At 35.8% G+C, this 7324-nt stretch overlaps 1 long non-coding RNA gene across 1 annotated transcript; it reads left to right on the top strand.

Annotated features, from left to right (window-relative positions):
* Positions 1 to 605: 605 nt before the first annotated feature.
* On the top strand, positions 606 to 1002 carry LOC149228907 (uncharacterized). The gene is made up of 3 exons (XR_016247255.1): positions 606 to 699; positions 807 to 874; positions 960 to 1002. It is a non-coding gene; the product is annotated as an uncharacterized LOC149228907 (long non-coding RNA).
* Positions 1003 to 7324: the final 6322 nt, after the last annotated feature.

The following is a 7324-nucleotide window of genomic DNA, read 5'->3' as shown; positions in this document are numbered from 1 at the left end:
TATTTATAAATAAGTAATAATGTTTACAACATTTCTAAGTTTAGATGGTGAAGCGATTCTCCTACATAGCAATATCTAGGGTTTGGCCCTAGTCCACCACTCCCTCCTCTTCTCTCTGTGATAACAACATTCTTATGGTGTCTGGCTCCTCATTCCTTGTTCGCAACTATAGCTATCTTGTAACACCCTAAAACCTTAACACCCATACCAAAGAATTAAATGAAGAATTTAATTCATATTTTGTTTTATTATATGGTTGTTATTCAACATTACAACTTTATATTAATTTGGATCATTTGAGGACACTCACAGGGTACGCGCCAATTCCTAGGTGTACATCCACTCAGCTTGCATTAACTATTCCCTTGGTGGCATACCTTGGATAGGGCCTCTCCATTAAGGCGGAGAGAACCCCGAGGCATTTCCTTGTCACAGCAGTCCTTCATTAAACTGTCACCGTTGTCCTGCATTAATGTTGATGTGACTGGTTGTTTGGAATGGTCTCGAATCCTTGCACCTGGCACCAATTCCACCGTTGGATTCGAGGAGATCCATAGTCTTAGCAGTTTGGGATGTAGACCGGTGGGTTAATGCAATTCTCGGTGAGGTAAGGGTCATTTGGTTGTGCCGAGATGGTTTAACATTGGCTCTGCAACAGAAGGCGAGTGGATGGTGGAATGGCCCTCTACAGGCACACAAGTAAAGCGTAGATATGCCTTCAGCCTCAAATCTCACCTAACAGTTATCTCTTCCTTTATTTGATACTTACATTTTCCTCTAAATCACCCTACTCGACTCATGAACAGGTGGAAACGTTAATAGTGGGACCTTGGCTTTGGAGGAATGCGTCGAAGGTTCGTCCTACAAACCAGAGGTAATGGTAATCTAGCCCAAGAGGTTTCATACAAGGTTTCTTTTGTTTTCCTGAGAGTTAGATATAACACTATTGTTAATTTTAGGTACGCCTTGCCGCCTCCTGTTCGGCAACTCCATCTTCAGGTAAGCTCGCTCTTCTGTACTCGCATTTCTTTCTTAATACCCTTTCGATTTTCTCTCACGCTTACTCTAATATCTTAAACTTTCTGCAGGTACATTCTATTGCGAGGTTTATGCATAAATACCCAGAGGAAGTTCCTTGGAGTGAAGCCGCATTCTCACAATGGTCACTACCTTCGATTTCAGGTTGGTTCCTCTCTGGTTTGTCTGGCGAATGGGTTCGAGGTGACAATCTCTGTTTAGATGGAGGATTGTTAGATTTTCTTTGTATTAATTTATTAAGGTTGCTTGCGGGCCAAAGTGCTACAGATTCTCAATAAATATATAGTTATTATGGCTATCGTAGAAAAGAATGATGGGCAATGGCTGCGCCCAATCTTGAGCCCGTGACTACACTCATATTTTCACATTATGGGGTTATATGCATGTAGCTTTAACTAACAGTTTGAATAACTTTGCTATAATTATGCATTTCAAATATAATTGCTCTATTCCTTCTCTTCTCTTGACGACTCGCCGTCATGGTTTTCCCAACATGCGGTTGGCCTCCTAAGCACTCAATTGACATACAGCTATACAGTTGGGCAGTTTTAAATGAATTTGATTATGATCTCTATTTCATTGTTATAAAATAGGGTTGTCGATCTTTGCTTTAATGGGTTAAGTTTATCTTAGGTATTGTATAGTTCTGGTCAAAACTCTGTTTACTTTAAGTGGATACTACTAAATATCGTCCTTTGAATTAGAATTCCATAGCTTGACATTCTAAGTATGTTTCCTTTTGATTAAGATGGTTAAAGAAATACCTTCTAATTTCCATGTATTGACTGAATACAGTTTCTAGTCGTAATAACCCAGTGGGCTATTAAATTTTCAGTGCAATAGTTGGTAATCAGAAAATAACATGAGTCAACTACTTTAGTACAAGAATTTGTTCTTTTGCTTAAGGTTTAGAATAATTGGTGTATTTTGTTTCAGTGGATGGAAATTAAATTTCATTAACTTATTTTATTTTATGAAATGATATCTATAACTAACTGATTGTATTGAAATTGTAAAGGCAGATAGTATGCCTAATATTATCATTAACATAGTCTTACTAGTAATTCATTACCATGTCAACCTATTCATTTCATAAAGTAAAGCAACGAATCTTTCTCCCATTGATAATTATTCAACACAGAATTGCTAGTTATCTGTTTGCCTGCTTTGCTTGTAAGCCTGCCTGTGTTTTTCTCTACCTGGAAGGTCTCACCACCCAGCCATGGATCTGCCAATTACGTCTAGAATCCCCCTCTGAGCTCTCCCAACTCCTGACAGTGGCTAAAACAAACTTGGTACCTTGGGTGTGAGGACTCTGTCCAACCTCAAGTCTCGTACCTCTCGGCTGTTATCCAAGGTCTTTTCCCACTCGCTAATTTTTCGAGCTCCGAGAAGAAACCGTTCACAGCAGCATCCCTTCTATCATTTTTTTCCAACCCCCTTAGGGTTTTGTCATTCTACTTTTTGAAGGAAAATATGGGAAACTACTTGTAACTGTTTCAGGAGTTATCTTCGCTGATTCCTTAGTTCTTTTACAAACCGATCAAATTCTTTTAATTAATAACTAATGACATATGTTTTTTCTTTTCAACCTAATAGTTTTAACCCTCCACGTTAGTACAAAATAAAACTGACAGTAATAAGTAAAAATTATAAAAAAAGTTAAATGTTGATACATCATTGGGTGTTACAGCTCCCTCCCCTTGAGAGGAACACCGTCCCTAGTGTTTATTTCAAGCAAACAGTGTCGAGTATGCTAACTGCATAGCTTCCTCATCTTCCCAAGTAGCCTCATCTAGGCCAAAGTGCTTCCATTGCACTTTAACCTGGGTGATGGCTCATTTCCACAAGATGGTTTTTCTCTAATCAAGGATACAAAGAGGCTCTACTAGAAACTCTCATTCGGGTTCGACCTGCACAAATGTAATCCACTGTTAGAAGTTTTTTCAAAATAACAATTCATAAATTATTGACTTTATTATTTTGTTACCTGTATATTTTCCCAATTAATAATATGTCGAGGGTCGTACACATATTTTTTTAACAAATACACATGAAAAACATTGTGGAATCGGATATGGCCAGGAAGTGCTAGCTTATATGCTACGGGCCCAATCTGTTCTATTATTTGAAAGGGTCCACAGTACTGGGGTGCCAACTTACCATAACCCTTCCACTGTAAATTACTTTTCGAGGGTTTAACTTTCAAATACACATGATCCCCCAACTGGAATTCTTTATGAGACCTTTTCTTATCTGCATAAATCTTTTGCCTATCTTAGTCGGCTTTTAAGTTCTAGTGAACTAGGGAAAATTTTAAAAAGCCCCCTTAAATTTACATGTATAATAAATGGGTGAATCTCCATGGTATATAGGAAAAATGGAAGGTGATTTTATCAATAATATGATATGTATATATATAATTTTTTGGCTAATCTCTCACCAGGCATGGCGAATATTTTACTCAATTATAAAATCTTGTGTTTATTGAATACTTTCAAATACACATGATCCCCCAACTGGAATTCTTTATGAGACCTTTTCTTATCTGCATAAATCTTTTGCCTATCTTAGTCGGCTTTTAAGTTCTAGTGAACTAGGGAAAATTTTAAAACCCCCCCTAAATTTACATGTATAATAAATGGGCGAATCTCCATGGTATATAGGAAAAATGGAAGGTGATTTTATCAATAATATGATATGTATATATAGTTTTTTGGCAAATCTCTCACCAGGCATGGTGAATATTTTACTCAATTATAAAATCTTGTGTTTATTGAATACACAAATGAAATCATTGCATTTCTTTAAAATATCTTTTGAAATCAAAATTACCGAAATTACATATCAATAACCTAGTGGGTGTAGGATAAAATTCACATGTTCCATTCACAGAAAGCATGAGAAAAAACCTAATACTATATATAAAACCAAGAAAAAATCAAATTCATCACTTCTAGGGACCTCGTAACCACCCTGCCAATACACAAGTATGTTCTTGTTTGCAATTATAAAAATTACCCAAATTACAATCTGTTTACTCCAGCATATGTTGGAAAGTTATAGAATGATGACTAGTGCAATCAATCCATTCCTTTTAGCCCTGGATTTGTTTCAGTTTAAAACAGAAGTATACAAATATACTTGTCCAATGTCTATGCTTTAACCATTCACCTTAAGATGTTTTTACAATATATTTTCCTAAGTCTATTTAATATCTTCATTATCATAAAAACCAACCTATATCCATCTTAACTCCACATCTACCACTCTTAGGGGGATGAAATCTATTTATCCCTCTGAGCACTTGGTAGACCCAGAATTAAGATGGATCTAAGATGATAGAATTTCCCCTTTAAATATTCTATGCTCACATGAATACCATGGTATTACCATGGGTCAATACCATGGGTTATCATAAACCTGGAGCTTAAAAATTACTATTAGTAATTTATAAAAATTAATAGTTGATTTTTATTTTATTTTTTATTTTAACCAAGCTAAAATGTTTAACATACATTAAATTACAACATCCATTTTTACTCTTGATCGGATCAAATATTTTTTCACTCTATGCTAGTTTGCATATCACGATATTTGATACCTCTTGGGGGTTAGTAGATCCAGAGTAAAGATGGATCTATGCTGGTTTAATTCCCCTATTTAAATAGGCTACATTTCAGGTGAATACCATGGGCCAATACCATGTGCCATTTTGGTGAATACCATGGGTCAATACCATGTGACATTTTTATTTTTATTAATACTAATATTAGGGTTAATAATGTTTTTTTGCATGGTATTAATAACAATCTAGTCCATGATATTTGTCCCATAGTATTTTGCCCATAGGTTTCACCTAAATATAACGCATTTTTTTAGTGTTCGTAAATATAAGGCGACTTATGGAGTAAATATAAAAAAATGTTTTATTTTTTTACCATACCTCTCGTTTATTTATATTTTTATTAATTTACAATACTTCTTTTACAAATATGGTATTTGGCCCATAGGATTCACTTAAATAAAACCTCTTTCTTGAGCCTTCATAAATAGAACAAGGTTATGGACTAAATATAAAAAGAGGTTTTATTTATTTACCATGAGTCTAGTTTATTTATATTTTTATTTATTTACCATACCTTTTGAGTAAGTATAAAAATACGTTTTATTTATTTACCATACCTCCAATTTACTTATATTTTTATTTGTTGACATCCTTGCATGTATATAAAGTGACTTATGGAGTAAATATAAAAAATGTTTTATTTATTTACCATACCTCTCATTTATTTACATTTTTATTAATTTACCATACATCTTTTATAAATATGGTATTTGGGCCTTTGGCCCATAGGATTCACTTAAATGAAACCTATTTTTGAAAATGGGCGAATGGATTCACTTAAATAAAACCTATTCTTGAAAATGGGCGAATGGAAGGTTGTAACTCCTAATTTCAAGGGCTAAATTTACCTTTTTTACCCTCTCCCTTAAAATAAGATGGGCTATTTGAGGTGATTTGTAAAAATGTACTATGATACAAAATATTTTCCCACTAAAAATTTAAAACCCCTTAATTTCGCTAAAGAGCGAACATTCGCCCCTCAAATTTTCTATGTAGTGAACCTTCTTAATGGTGAACTCCATTTCAGCGAACATATCGGGACCCAATGCTAAATTATTAACTCGACTATTCCAATCAGTGGGTACCCGACACTTTCTTTCATACAACACCTCAAAAGGGCTCATACCCAATGATTCGTGATGTCCATTATTGTAGGCAAACTCTACCAGGTGGAGGTAGTCCTCCCACTTGTGTGGTTGTTGCATTACGAACATCCTCAACATGTCTTCCAGGACTTGATTCACTCGCTTTGTCTGGCCATCCGTCTGTGGATGGTAGGTAGTACTGAATTGAATCTGAGTACCTAACCCAACAAAGAGGGTTTTCCAAAATGTGGATGTGAATTTTACATCCCTATCAGAGATTACTACTCGGGGTATTCCGTGTAGTCAGAAGATTTCCCTCATAAATATGTTTGCGATCTCCACCATCTTATAGGTGGACTTTATAGGTATGAAATGAGCAGTCTTGCTCAGCTTGTCCACCACAACCATGATTAAGTCATGCTGCTTCTTAGTATGAGGTAACCTAGTGATAAAGTCTAGGGTGATCGTCTCCCATTTCCACTCAGGAATGGGTAATGGTTGTAACAGACCAGCAGGATGTTGATGTTCCGCTTTCACCAATTGGCACTCTAAGAATTTGGATAGATATTCAGCCACATCCTTCCTTAAACCTGGCCAGAAATAACTTTTTCTGATGGCAAAAAACAGTTTCTGGTATCCTGGGTGAGTGGCATAAGGCTTTCTATGAAACTCATCCAATAATAATTGCTTGACAGAATTTTGGTTAGGAATATATATTCTGTTTCTGAATGTTAACATTTTGTCGAGATTAATACCATAATCAGACTATTCCCCTTTTTCCTGAGCTTCTGAGGCTTGCTGCCAAAGGAATGCATACTCTGGGTCTTTGAGGGATGCTTCTTGGATGACCTCCGATAGGTTAGATTGTACTTGGTTGTATTGCACTTCATAAATGCAATGTACTTTTCTGCTTAATGCATCTGCTACTCAGTTTTCCTTCCCCTTGAGGTGTTTCATGTCAAAGTCAAATTCGCTCAAGAATGCGGTCCATCTGGCCTACCAAGCATTTAAACTACACTGGTTAAATAAGTTTGTAAGATTGCTATGATTGGTTAATAACAGAAATTTATTGCCTAGGAAGTAGTGTCACCACATTTTGAGCACGTGTACTATTGCGGTAAACTCCAGATCATATGCCGAGTATCGCTGCTCATAATCCTTTAGTTTGCACGATTCATAATCTATGCCCTTTCCTTCTTGTGTTAATATACCACCGATACCCTCCTTACTCGCATTTGTGCGTACCACAAATGATTTTTCCAGATCTGCTACCTTTAGAACCGGTGCAGTAGTAAGTAATTTCTTTAACTACTCAAAACATTGCTAACATTCTGCTGTCGAGTGGAAGGCATGTCCCTTTTTCTGTAGCGAGGTCAAAGGAAAAAATATTTTTGAAAAGCCTCTAATGAATCGGCAATAATAACCTACCAGACCCAAAAAGGATCTAATATCAGCAATGTTTTTCGAAGTGGTCCATTCCATAATAATTTTGATCTTTTCTTGGTCCACCTCTATTCCCTCAACTGATATAACATGGCCTAAGTACTAAATTTGACTTTTGTAAAAATCGCAC

This window comes from Pinus tabuliformis, chromosome J, assembly GCF_031772625.1.
Source record: "Pinus tabuliformis cultivar Carrire ecotype Pingquan chromosome J, CPIR1, whole genome shotgun sequence".
Lineage (NCBI taxonomy): Eukaryota > Viridiplantae > Streptophyta > Pinopsida > Pinales > Pinaceae > Pinus > Pinus tabuliformis.
This window is presented reverse-complemented; position numbering and strand designations above follow the sequence as displayed.